Raw genomic sequence first — 14,392 nt, 5'->3', positions numbered from 1 at the left:
GTGGCGGGCCTCAGCCTTTTATAGTGACTCCTGTCCTCCTGAGCCTGCTGGGGCCCTGGACCAATCTTTTATTTTAGGCGGCAGTGCGGCACTAAGTTGAAGTTAGATAACGTGAGTTAAAGTTGAACTTATACATTTATTACAACGAACTTGCAGCCTCGCTGCCAAAATAGTCAAGTGACTCAAGTCACTTCCCTTGACTATAGAGGCAGCGAGGCTGCAAGTTCGTTGTAATAAATGTATATCAAGTTGACAAGTTCAACTCAAGTTATCTAACTTCAACTTAGTGCCGCCTAAAAGAAAAGAAAAGATGGCCCAGGGCCCCAGCAGGCTCAGTCACACGACAAGGAAGTTGGTTTCTTATTCAAGCTGTTTCTTATTCGTGAAATTCTGTTTCTTATTCATGGAAGTTGGTTTCTTATTCAATTTTTTTTAAAATAAAAAAATAGGTTTTATTAAAATAATAATATGATTCATATAAATGTAGTTACACAGAGGTGGAATCTCTTTATATAACAGATATACAAACTTGAAAAAAGGGCATACGTTGGCACCACTACAAATATTACTATTTTGAATAAATAACATATATTTTCAAAGGGTTAATAACCATTGGGCCACTGATTTCACTATGAATATATACAGGGTAGATCCCCCTCCATGCCATGCAATTGTTTTTAGCCTGGCACAATGGTGTTTTGGGCACAGAAATTGATGCCAACCCTGGCATAGGTGACATAATTCTCAATTTTGAATAAGTAACAGATATTTTCAAAGGGTTAATAACCATTGGGCCACTGATTTCACTATGAATATCTACAGGGTAGATCCCCCTCCATGCCATGCTATTGTTTTTAGCCTGGCCCAATGGTTATTAACCCTTTGAAAATATCGGTTACTTATTCAAAAATGAGAATTATGTCACCTATGCCAGGGTTGGCATCAATTTCTGTGCCAAAACACCATTGTGCCAGGCTAAAAACAATTGCATGGCATGGAAGAGGATCTGCCCTGTATATATTCAAAGTGAAATCAGTGGCCCAATGGTTATTAACCCTTTGAAAATATCTGTTACTTATTCAAAAATGAGAATTATGTCACCTATGCCAGTGTTGGCATCAATTTCTGTGCCAAAAACACCATTGGGCCAGGCTAAAAACAATTGCATGACATGGAGGGGGATCTACCCTGTATAAATTCATAGTGAAATCAGTGGCCCAATGGTTATTAACCCTTTGAAAATATCTGTTACTTATTCAAAAATGAGAATTATGTCACCTATGCCAGTGTTGGCATCAATTTCTGTGGCAAAAACACCATTGGGCCAGGCTAAAAACAATTGAATGACATGGAGGGGGAATGGGATCTACCCTGTATAAAATCATAGTGAAATCAGTGGCCGAATGGTTATTAACCCTTTGAAAATATATGTTATTTATTCAAAATAGTAATATTTGTAGTGGTGCCAACGTATGCCTTTTTCAAGTTTGTATATCTAATTGTTATATAAAGAGATTCCACCTCTGTGTAACTACATTATATGAATCATATTATTATTTTAATAAAACCGATTTTTTTATTTTAAAGTAAATTTAAAGCAGTCTGACAAAAAAATTGAATAAGAAACCAACTTCCATGAATAAGAAACAGAATTTCCCGAATAAGAAACAGCTTGAATAAGAAACCAACTTCCTTGTCGTCTCAGTCACTATAAAAGCTGTAGCCTGTTTTTGGTTATTTACTACTACTAGTAATAATTATTATTAAATCAAGTCACCCATTTTATGTAACCTCTCACCTATTGAGTCAGCTCAAGAGGGATCTTGGGGCTGCTAAGAACCCCAATAATTACTGAAATACCCCCAATTATCAATGGTGTCCAACTGTCCATATCCAAAAATTTGCAAGTCAATTTTTTGTTCTACCTAGGGAAGGCAAGATGTAAATGAGGAGAGGTGTATTTAAATAATAGGCAATATGTAGTGGAAATTATTGATACTAGTTATTTATTTGTCCAGTTTTTTAAAGTCCATAGGTTTAATTAATGTAAAATATCTCATATGCATCACTGCATTACAAATATGGAGCAGAAGTAAATAAGTGGCAGTCAAGGGGGTCAAACTGCTGTTCATTTGTGGTGCAGAGTGCAGACTGCAGAGAGACAAAATGTTGATTTTTATGTTACTAGCAGCCATGGGGTAAAATGGCTGTCACTGCTCAATTGTGAAAAATATACCTGGTTAAATGAAGAGTGGGGGCTATTGGGAGGGAGCTTTGTGTGACTCTGAGTCTGACTTATAGTGAGTGACTAAGGCTGCCAATCTATTGAATCACATTCTTTTTTTAGGTAGGTGGCGGCACTTGATGAAGTTAGTTAGTTGATATTATTTATAACACACACACTTGTGTTCTTGTAGATTGTGGGGTGTCCAAACTTCTGTCTCAAAGGGCCACAAAGTTTTCTCTTTTTTCTTTTTCTTCTTTTTGCTAAGATGGAGGTGAGATTTATTTCTAGATAGAAATAATACAACGTACAATAGATAGACATGTTACATTATTTTGGTTTGTATGTGTTGAACTTGCAACTAGATATTATGATAACTAATGTACTTGTGTTGTTGTAAAGGCAAAAACACACACGAATGTATACACACATATACATACACATGCAGATATACACTAAACACACACATGTATACACACATATACATACACATGCAGATATACGCTAAACACACACATGTATACACACATATACATACACATGCAGATATACACTAAACACACACATGTATACACACATATACATACACATGCAGATATACACTAAACACACACATGTATACACACATATACATACACATGCAGATATACGCTAAACACACACATGTATACACACATATACATACACATGCAGATATACACTAAACACACACATGTATACACACATATACATACACATGCAGATATACGCTAAACACACACATGTATACACACATATACATACACATGCAGATATACGCTAAACACACACATGTATACACACATATACATACACATGCAGATATACACTAAACACACACATGTATACACACATATACATACACATGCAGATATACGCTAAACACACACATGTATACACACATATACATACACATGCAGATATACACTAAACACACACATGTATACACACATATACATACACATGCAGATATACACTAAACACACACATGTATACACACATATACATACACATGCAGATATACGCTAAACACACACATGTATACACACATATACATACACATGCAGATATACACTAAACACACACATGTATACAATTACACACATATACATACACAAGCAGATATACACTAAACACACACACATGTATACAATTACACACATATACATACACATGCAGATATACACTACACACACACACATATCCTTTGAAAAGCATATCTAAATATGCTCTGTAGCTGCTGAGCATATTTAGATATGAATTTCAACAAAGGATATCTGATTTTCTTCATTTTTTGATATCCTTTGTTGAAAAGCATATCTAAATATGCTCAGTAGCTATTGAGCATATTTAGATATGAATTTCAACAAAGGATATCTGATTTCCTTCATTCTTTTGATATCCTTTGTTGAAAATCATATCTAAATATGCTCATTAGCTACTGAGCATATTTAGATATGCTTGTCCACAAAGGATATCAAAAGAATGAAGGAAATCAGATATCCTTTGTTGAAATTCATATCTAAATATGCTCGATAGCTTATAAGCATATTTAGATATGCTTTTCAACAAAGGATATCAAAAGAATGAAGAAAATCAGATATCCTTTGTTGAAAATCATATCTAAATATGCTCAGTAGATACTGAATGGTGGCTGCATATAGATATTGGCTCGCCCATGTGCAATTGCTATTTCTTCAACAAAGGATATCTAAAGAATGAAGGCGTATCCGATTCCTAGACACTGCCTCACCAGCCTCTGAAGTCACCGCACATCACTGCATTTAAAGGATATCATTCTAAAGTTATCATGCTTTCTTAAAAGTTTTCTACATTGGGCTAGCAGTTTATATTATTATGAGAAGTATTTACAATGTACTATTACTTGTTTAAAATCAGCATGGGTTAGATCTATAAATTGACATGAATAATTATAATCAAAAAGCACTTTTTAAATACTACACATGTTATTAGTCAGGTTTGAATGACATTTCATAAGGTATAAACAAAGGGGTCACACAGATTTGAACCAAGGACTTCTTGACCTACAGTCAATTGCTCTACCACTAAGCTATAACCCAACGGAAAACAAGTTTTCATAGCATTTTATGTACAGTTTGTTATATAAAATATATAGAATTTAGTATAAAATTAATTATGTAATAATAATTTGTTAAACTATTTGTGTATTTATTTATGACTAATGTCTGCTTTTGACATTTGACCGAAACTTCATATATCAACAAACTGTGTATGAAGTGATATGCATGAAAATGTGAAGATTTTTGGAGGCTTTATAAAAGCACAATACACTTATATATCACTACCAGCAAATCTGATCAAACGATATTGTAACATTATTAATATTGTAGTCAATTATTTGTCGTTCTTAATGTTAATATAATTTGAGGATATCATACTAACGTTATCATGCTTTCTTGAAAGTTTCCTCAAAGGGTTATTTTTTCACACTCAATCTTCAAGATCACATTTGGCTAACAATTTATATCTTTATGTAAAGTATTAACAATGTACTTTTATTTGTTTAGAAATAGTGTTGGTTAGATGTATAAATTGACATGAGTAATTACAATCAACAAGCACATTTTTAAGTTACATTTGAATGGCATTTCCTAAATACAAGGGTATTATTAAAGGCGAAACCTGGATTTGAACCAAGGACCTCTACAACTGCAATCAAATGCTCCAACAATGACTTATAGCCCCACTGACAATTGCTGTCTACTTTCAGTTTTGTTAGGTTTGTTATCTAAAAAGTATAGAATTTAGTAATAACTAAATAAATAAAATAAAAAATATGTAATAATAATTTGGTAAAATGTTTTTGTATTTATTTATCATTTATGTCTGCTCTCTACATTTGAATAGACTTTCAGATATCAATAACATATATGAAGTGAAATTCATGTGAAGATTTATGAAGGTTTTATAAAAGCACAATCAACTTATTTATGAGTATCAGAAAGTCTGGTCAAACTATATTGTACCATTATTAATATTTTAGATTGTCAATTATTTATTGTTCATCACGTTAATATAATTTGAAGATATCAATCTAAAATGATCATGCTTTCTTGAAAGTATCTTCAAAAGGTTATCTTTTCACACTCAATCTTGAAGATAACATTGGATTAAAAGTTTATATCTTCATTTAAAGTATTTACCATTTACTTTTCTTTGTTTAAAAACAGTGTGGGTTAGATCTATAAATTGAGATGAATAATTATAATCAATAAGCACTTTTTAAATACTACACATTTTTATTAGTCAGATTTGAATGGCATTTGAAAAAGATATAAACAAAGGGGACACCCGGATTTGAACCAGGGACCTCTCGATCTGCAGTCGAATGCTCTACCACTGAGCTATATCCCCATGGAAAAAATAACAATCTCACCTGTTTAGTAATGTGTGTTATAGAAAATGTACAGAATTTAGTTCAAAATAAATAAATATGTAACAATAATTTTGTCAAATATTTTTGTATTTATTTATCATTAATTACTGCTCTATACATTTGAATGGTCTTTCAGATACTAACAAACTGTCTATGAAGTGATATACATGCAAATTTAAATATTTATGGAGGCTTTATAAAAGCACAATCAACTTATTTATGACTATCAGAAAGTCTGGTAAAACTACATTGTACCGTTAATATTTTAGTCAATTATTTGTTGTTCCTAATGTTAATATCATTTAAAGGATATCATTCTAAAGTTATCATGCTTTCTTAAAAGTTTTCTCAAAAGGTTATTTTTTCACACTCAATCTTAAGGATTATATTGGGCTGGCAGTTTATATTATAATGAGAAGTATTTACATTGTACTCTTACTTGTTTAAAATCAGCATGGGTTAGATCTATAAATTGACATGAATAATTATAATCAATAAGCACTTTTTAAATACTACACATGTTAGTCAGGTTTGAATGACATTTCATAAGGTATAAACAAAGGGGTCACATGGATTTGAACCAAGGACTTCTTGATCTGCAATCAATTGCTCTACCACCAAGCTATAACCCAATGGAAAACAAGTTTTCTTAGCATTTTCTATACAGTTTGTTATATAAAATGTATAGAATTTAGTACAAAATTAATTATGTAATAATAATTTGTTAAACTATTTGTGTTTTTATTTACTATATTATACCATTATTAATATTTTAGATAGTGAATTGTTTATTGGTCATCACAATAATATAATTTGAGGCTATCAATCTAAAATGATCATGCTTTCTTGAAAGTATCTTCAAAATGTTATCTTTTCACACTCAATCTTGAAGATAACATTGGATTAGAAGCTTATATCTTCATTTAAAGTATTTACCATTTACTTATATTTGTTTAAAAACAGTGTGGTTTAGATCTATACATTGAGATGAATAATTATAATCAATAAGCACTTTTTAAATACTACACATTTTTATTAGTCAGATTTGAATGGCATTTGATAAAGATATAAACAAAGGGGACACCCGGGTTTGAACCAGGGACCTCTCGATCTGCAGTTGAATGCTCTACCACTGAGCTATATCCCCATGGAAAGCATGATTATATTACCTGTTTAGTAATGTGTGTTATAGAAAATGTACAGAATTTAGTAAAAAAAAAAATGATGTAACAATAATTTTGTCAAATATTTTTGTATTTATTTATCATTAATTACTGCTCTTTACATTTGAATGGTCTTTCAGATACTAACAAACTGTCTATGAAGTGATATACATGCAAATTTAAATATTTATCGAGGTTTATAAAAGCACAATCAACTTATTTATGACTATCAGAAAGTCTGGTAAAACTACATTGTACCGTTAATAATATTTTAGTCAATTATTTGTTGTTCCTAATGTTAATATCATTTAAAGGACATCATTCTAAAGTTATCATGCTTTCTTAAAAGTTTCCTCAAAAGGTTATTTTTTCACACTCAATCTTAAGGATTACATTGGGCTAGCAGTTTACATTATTATGAGAAGTATTTACAATGTACTCTTACTTGTTTAAAATCAGCATGGGTTAGGTCTATAAATTGACATGAATAATTATAATCAATAAGCACTTCTTAAATACTACACATGTTATTAGTCAGGTTTGAATGACATTTCATAAGGTATAAACAAAGGGGTCACACGGATTGGAACCAAGGACTTCTTGATCTGCAGTCAATTGCTCTACCACTAAGCTATAACCCAATGGAAAACAAGTTTTCAAAGCATTTTATGTACAGTTTGTTATATAAAATGTATAGAATTTAGTACAAAATTAATTATGTAATAATAATTTGTTAAACTATTTGTGTTTTTATTTATGACTAATATCTGCTTTTGACATTTGACCGAAACTTTTGACATTTGACCGAAACTTCATATTAACCCTTTCATGACATAGGCAATTGTTCAAGTTCTGAACGTAAACGAAACCTTGAATTTCAGCTATATGTCTTTTCAACCATAATTTACCCCTTTCACATTAAGTGCACCTACACTAATTATATATTGTTTTTTAGAGGACAGATAGGGCTTTCTTTTGGCATAAAAGATTTATTTCTCAACTATAATTTTATATAAAAAAAATCAAAGTAAGTGTGAGAAATTAAGAAATTTGAAGCTTTCCAAATGATTTTATTGTGAATATCATCATCCTGATATATGTTACTGCAATAAAACACCCATACTTGTGTTAAGCGATGTCCCATGAGTATAACGATACCCCCCATGTACAGGTTTTCTGAGTTTTCTGGAATTTACAAGGCCCAACATACGGCCTACCCATTTACATAGAAATCTGGCACATTCATTTTCTGGGCTTAAGTTGCCTTTCATACATTATAGCAGCCCAGGAATGAAAATGACCCCATCATGGCATACCATTTACAAAAGTAGACACCCTAGGGTATTCCAAAAGGGCCATGTCACGTCTTTTTGTGAAGCCCCTTAGTCACAACACCTGGCCAAATGTAGTGGTCATTTTTGTTGTATGCGTTTTTTACACAAACACTGCACTTTGGCTGTTTCTGTCATCAAGCTTTTATGTTTTACTGCTATAAAACACACATATTTGTGTTTGTCAATGTCCTACGAGTACAACAGTACCCCCCATGTACAGGTTTCACGGGGTTTACAGGAGTTACTGGGCCAAATATGGGGTCTGCCCATTTCAGTCTTTATGCATGGAAATTTGGCACCTTAATTTTCTGTGCCTATGTCCTCTTTGAGACATTATAGCAGCCCAGGAATGAAAATTACCCCATCATGGCATACCATTTTCAAAAGAAGACACCCTAGGGTATTCCAAAAGGCCCATGTCACATATTTTTGTGAAGCCCCTTAGTCACAACACCTGGCCAAATGTAATGGTGATTTTTTTTGCATGCGTTTTTTGCACAAACACTGCACTTTGGCTGTCCCTGTCATCAACCTTTTATGTTTTGCTGCTATAAAACACACATATTAGTGTTTGTCAAGGTCCTACGAGTAAAACAGTACCCCCCATGTACAGGTTTTATGGGGTTTACAGAAGTTACAGGGCCAAATATGGGGTCTGCCCATTTCATTTTTTATGCATGGAAATTTGGCACCTTAATTTTCTGTGCCTATGTCCTCTTTAAGACGTTATAGCAGCCCAGGAATGAAAATTACCCCATCATGGCATACCATTTTCAAAAGAAGACACCCTAGGGTATTTCAAAAGGCCCATGTCACATATTTTTGTGAAGCCCCTTAGTCACAACACCTGGCCAAATGTAATGGTGATTTTTTTTGCATGCGTTTTTTGCACAAACACTGCACTTTGGCTGTCTCTGTCATCAACCTTTTATGTTTTGCTGCTATAAAACACACATATTAGTGTTTGTCAAGGTCCTACGAGTAAAACAGTACCCCCCATGTACAGGTTTTATGGGGTTTACAGAAGTTACAGGGCCAAATATGGGGTCTGCCCATTTCAGTTTTTATGCATGGAAATTTGGCACCTTAATTTTCTGTGCCTATGTCCTCTTTGAGACATTATAGCAGCCCAGGAATGAAAATTGCCCCATCATGGCATACCATTTTCAAAAGAAGACACCCTAGGGTATTTCAAAAGGCCCATGTCACATATTTTTGTGAAGCCCCTTAGTCACAACACCTGGCCAAATGTAATGGTGATTTTTTTTGCATGCGTTTTTTGCACAAACACTGCACTTTGGCTGTCTCTGTCATCAACCTTTTATGTTTTGCTGCTATAAAACACACATATTAGTGTTTGTCAAGGTCCTACGAGTAAAACAGTACCCCCCATGTACAGGTTTTATGGGGTTTACAGAAGTTACAGGGCCAAATATGGGGTCTGCCCATTTCAGTTTTTATGCATGGAAATTTGGCACCTTAATTTTCTGTGCCTATGTCCTCTTTAAGACGTTATAGCAGCCCAGGAATGAAAATTACCCCATCATGGCATACCATTTTCAAAAGAAGACACCCTAGGGTATTTCAAAAGGCCCATGTCACATATTTTTGTGAAGCCCCTTAGTCACAACACCTGGCCAAATGTAATGGTGATTTTTTTTGCATGCGTTTTTTGCACAAACACTGCACTTTGGCTGTCTCTGTCATCAACCTTTTATGTTTTGCAGCTATAAAACACACATATTAGTGTTTGTCAAGGTCCTACGAGTAAAACAGTACCCCCCATGTACAGGTTTTATGGGGTTTACAGAAGTTACAGGGCCAAATATGGGGTCTGCCCATTTCAGTTTTTATGCATGGAAATTTGGCACCTTAATTTTCTGTGCCTATGTCCTCTTTAAGACGTTATAGCAGCCCAGGAATGAAAATTACCCCATCATGGCATACCATTTTCAAAAGAAGACACCCTAGGGTATTTCAAAAGGCCCATGTCACATATTTTTGTGAAGCCCCTTAGTCACAACACCTGGCCAAATGTAATGGTGATTTTTTTTGCATGCGTTTTTTGCACAAACACTGCACTTTGGCTGTCTCTGTCATCAACCTTTTATGTTTTGCTGCTATAAAACACACATATTAGTGTTTGTCAAGGTCCTACGAGTAAAACAGTACCCCCCATGTACAGGTTTTATGGGGTTTACAGAAGTTACAGGGCCAAATATGGGGTCTGCCCATTTCAGTTTTTATGCATGGAAATTTGGCACCTTAATTTTCTGTGCCTATGTCCTCTTTGAGACATTATAGCAGCCCAGGAATGAAAATTACCCCATCATGGCATACCATTTTCAAAAGAAGACACCCTAGGGTATTTCAAAAGGCCCATGTCACATATTTTTGTGAAGCCCCTTAGTCACAACACCTGGCCAAATGTAGTGCTCCTTTTTTTTGTATGCGTTTTTTGCACAAACACTGCCCTTTGGCTGTTTCTGTCATCAACCTTTTATGTTTTGCTGCTATAAAACACACATATTTGTGTTTGTCAATGACCTAAGAGTAAAACAGTACCCCCCATGTACAGGTTTTATGGGGTTTACAGATGTTACAGGGCCAAATATGGGATCTGCCCATTTACATAGAAAATTGGCACATTCATTTTATGGGCCTTTGTCCTCTTTGAGACATTATAGCAGCCCAGGAATGAAAATTACCCCATCGTGGCATACCATTTATAAAAGTAGACAACCCAGGGTATTGATAAAGGACTATGTTTAGTCTTTGTTTGTAGCCACTTAGTCACAACATCTGGCCAAAGGTAATGTTCATATTTCAGTTTTAGTTTATCACAAAAACACTGCCTTTTTGCTGTTTATATCATCCTTTTATGTTTTACTGCTATAATACACCCATCTTTGTGTTCAGCGATGTCCCATGAGTACAACAATACCCCCTATGCACAGGTTTTATGTGGTTTTAGGAAGTTACAGGGCCCAATATAGGGTCTGCATAGAAATTTGGCACATTGATTTTCTGGCCCTATGTTGCCTTTGAGACAGTATGGCAGCCCAGGAATGAAAATTACCCCCCTCATGACATACCATTTGCAAAAGTAGATAACTCAGGATATTCTAAAAGGAGTATTTTAGTTGTTTTGTATAACTTATAATGGCCGTAGAGTGGATGGGCTTAACATATAAAGGGACAGGACAAGGTCAGGGGATTTATGAAGTTAGGAATACAGAATAATAAAATAAAATAAATTAGGAACACATACAGATTGCTTTCAAATTAAAAGTTTAACTCTGTGTGATATATTCGAAAGCAATCAGTGATACAGAGGCCAGGTTGAGAGGGGCAGTCAGGGCAATGGTAACTAGAATCCCTCCTCCCTCCTTTTTTATAGCAGACTCTGCATCTTTTCTGGGGTGTTAATTTGCAGGCAGTGGGGGGGATCCTAGTGGGAAAATGCCTGCCACAGAGTCGCTCAACATTTTCAGATTGAACAGTGGGAGGATTAGGGGTCTGGTTAAACAAAATATCAGATGTTACATTTAACACAAATTCCAAAAAAGTATAAGTTTTCCCTGTGCCTGTTTTTTTGTACAGCACATATGCATTATATACTGCGATCTGCATAATATAAAAGGCTACTTTTTTGTACCAAGTTCTAGTTTTTCTTTGAATTAGATATTGCTGCAGGCACCGGTCAGCTAAATCTACCCCCCCCCATGTTTTTGTTGTACTCCACAATGCACTTTGGCTTTCGGATCTGTGCAGATCTTCCCTTCACAGACACTGGCACTGTAGCTTCATCGTGCATTGTGGAGAGCATGTACACATCTTTTTTATCAGTGTACCGAAGGGCCAGTAGCTCATTGTGGCGTAAAGCTGACGTTGTGCCCCTACTTTTTTTTCCATATGTCAGCTTCTGGGGGAAACCTTTGCGATTTTTTCTTGTTGTGCCACAGGCCACGGTTTCAAAATAAAACAAAAATTTTAATAGCTCTGTGCTGGTGTAAAAATTATCGAGCCACAAATGGTACCCTTTATTTAGCAGGGGTAGTAGGAGATCCCACACAATTTTCCCACTTGTGCCAACTGAATCTGGGCAGCCAGGTGGATCCAAGTGGCTATCCTTTCCCTGGTAGATGCGAAATGCCCAGGTATACCCAGTACTGCATTCACAGAGCTTATAAAATTTTACCCCATAGCGGGACCTCTTGGATGGTATATATTGCTTGAAAAGCAATCTCCCCTTAAATTTCATGAGGGACTCATCAATGCAAATGTCCTGCTCAGGTATGTAAACTTCTTTAAATTTTTGGGACAGGTGGCTTATCAGGGGCCTTAGTTTATATAACCTGTCATGCAGGGGGTCATTTTTGGGGGGGCACTTGGTATTATCATTAAAATGGAGAAACCGCAGCAATTGTTCATATCTGTCCCTCTTCATAACCCCTGGAAAAAGAGGGGTAGCCAGGATGGGGTTCTGGCTCCAGTATGAACGAATGCTGGGTTTCTTCACAATCCCCATTATTAATGTCAGGGCCCAAAACTTTTTAATCTCTGGTATGTCAGTGGGATGCCAGGTATTTTTTCTGACATACAGAGATTGGGGATTTTTGGACAGATACTGGCTGGCATATAAATTTGTTTGAGCAACTATATGCTCAAACATAGCATCTGTCAGAATCAGTGACATATAGTTTATTGGCTCACATACTGGAACATCACTTGTTATGCCAGGAGTCTCAGTAAATTCTGGCATTTCTGGGGCAGTGAAATTTGGGGGTATCCAATTTTGGTCATTTGTGCGACGCCTCCTTTTAGGTGGCGGGCAGGGAGCACCAGCATCAGATGTATCACTCAGGGGCTCTATATCTGATGCCGTAAGGGTTGCGCTGTCAGACAGAGCAGAGAGGGTTTCACTCCCTGAATCTGCGGCAAGAATGGCATAAGCCTCTTCTGCTGAATAGCGTGCCATAAGGGATTTTTTTCAGTACAAAGTACCACTTCACCACCACCAATTACCACTTCACCTTCCCCAAAATCCCACTAAACCACCCCAATTACCACCTCCCAATTACCACCCACCTATTCCCACCCACCCTATTCCCTTTTTTTTTTTTTTTTTTTTTAAATTATGATTTTTTCTTTATATATATATTTTTTTTTTTTTTTTATAAACTAAAAAAAAAAAGGAACTGGGAAGGGTAGTGATTGGGAACAGCAGGGAAGGGGTTAATAATAACTAAAGATCCCCACAAATAAACTTTTGGGCACTGATCAAAGCCCTGACAGGCTGATCACTGTGATATTAGGCTGATCACAGTAGCAGCTCAGTGATCAGCAGCAAAAACAATATATATATATATTTGTAACCCCCACAAATAAACCCCCAATGCTTTTGATCAACACTGATCAAAGCCCTAACAGGCTAAGCAAGTTATATTAGGCTGATCACAGTAGCAGCTCTGTGATCAGCAGCAAAAAAAATATATATATTGTTTGTAACTATATTTTTTCTCCCTCTCTAGCTTTCTGCAGCACACACCAACACTAAACTGTCTTCCTCTCTCTCTCAGATCGCACTGAGAGCAGAGAGGAAGCGGATACACTTGTAACAGCCAATGATTCCACTCATTGGCTGCTACAGTGTTACAGGGGACAATCGATACACCCCCTCCATGCTGATTGGATCCTGGGGGAGTGCCAGAGGTGCTAGGCACATCCCCCAACCGGATCCACAACAAACAAAATAACGGAGGGGGCACAGGAGCTGAAAACCGTTATGCCGTTCTATTCCGTCATAACGGCTCTAAAGCCCAGTGTAATTATGACGGAATGGAACGGCATAACGGCGTTAAAAGGTTAAATACTATTAGTCAGGTTTGAATGACATTTCATAAGGTATAAACAAAGGGGTCACACAGATTTGAACCAAGGACTTCTTGACCTGCAGTCAATTGCTCTACCACTAAGCTATAACCCAATGGAAAACAAGATTTCATAGCATTTTATGTACAGTTTGTTATATAAAATATATAGAATTTAGTACAAAATTAATTATGTAATAATAATTTGTTAAATTATTTGTGTATTTATTTATGACTAATGTCTGCTTTTGACATTTGACCGAAACTTCATATATCAACAAACTGTGTATGAAGTGATATGCATGAAAATGTGAAGATTTTTGGAGGCTTTATAAAAGCACAATACACTTATATATCGCTAC

The 14,392-nt window shown here is 35.5% G+C and overlaps 2 non-coding genes across 2 annotated transcripts; both read right to left on the bottom strand.

The window, feature by feature from the left end:
• Positions 1 to 5,566: 5,566 nt before the first annotated feature.
• Positions 5,567 to 5,638, bottom strand: TRNAC-GCA (transfer RNA cysteine (anticodon GCA)). The gene has a single exon. It is a non-coding gene; the product is annotated as a tRNA-Cys (tRNA).
• Positions 5,639 to 6,735: 1,097 nt separating this feature from the next.
• On the bottom strand, positions 6,736 to 6,807 carry TRNAC-GCA (transfer RNA cysteine (anticodon GCA)). The gene has a single exon. It is a non-coding gene; the product is annotated as a tRNA-Cys (tRNA).
• Between the last annotated feature and the right edge of the window lie 7,585 nt (positions 6,808 to 14,392).

This window comes from Bombina bombina, chromosome 7 (genome assembly GCF_027579735.1).
Source record: "Bombina bombina isolate aBomBom1 chromosome 7, aBomBom1.pri, whole genome shotgun sequence".
Lineage (NCBI taxonomy): Eukaryota > Metazoa > Chordata > Amphibia > Anura > Bombinatoridae > Bombina > Bombina bombina.
The sequence above is the reverse complement of the archived record's forward strand: the minus strand, read 5'-3'. Positions and strand labels throughout refer to the sequence as shown.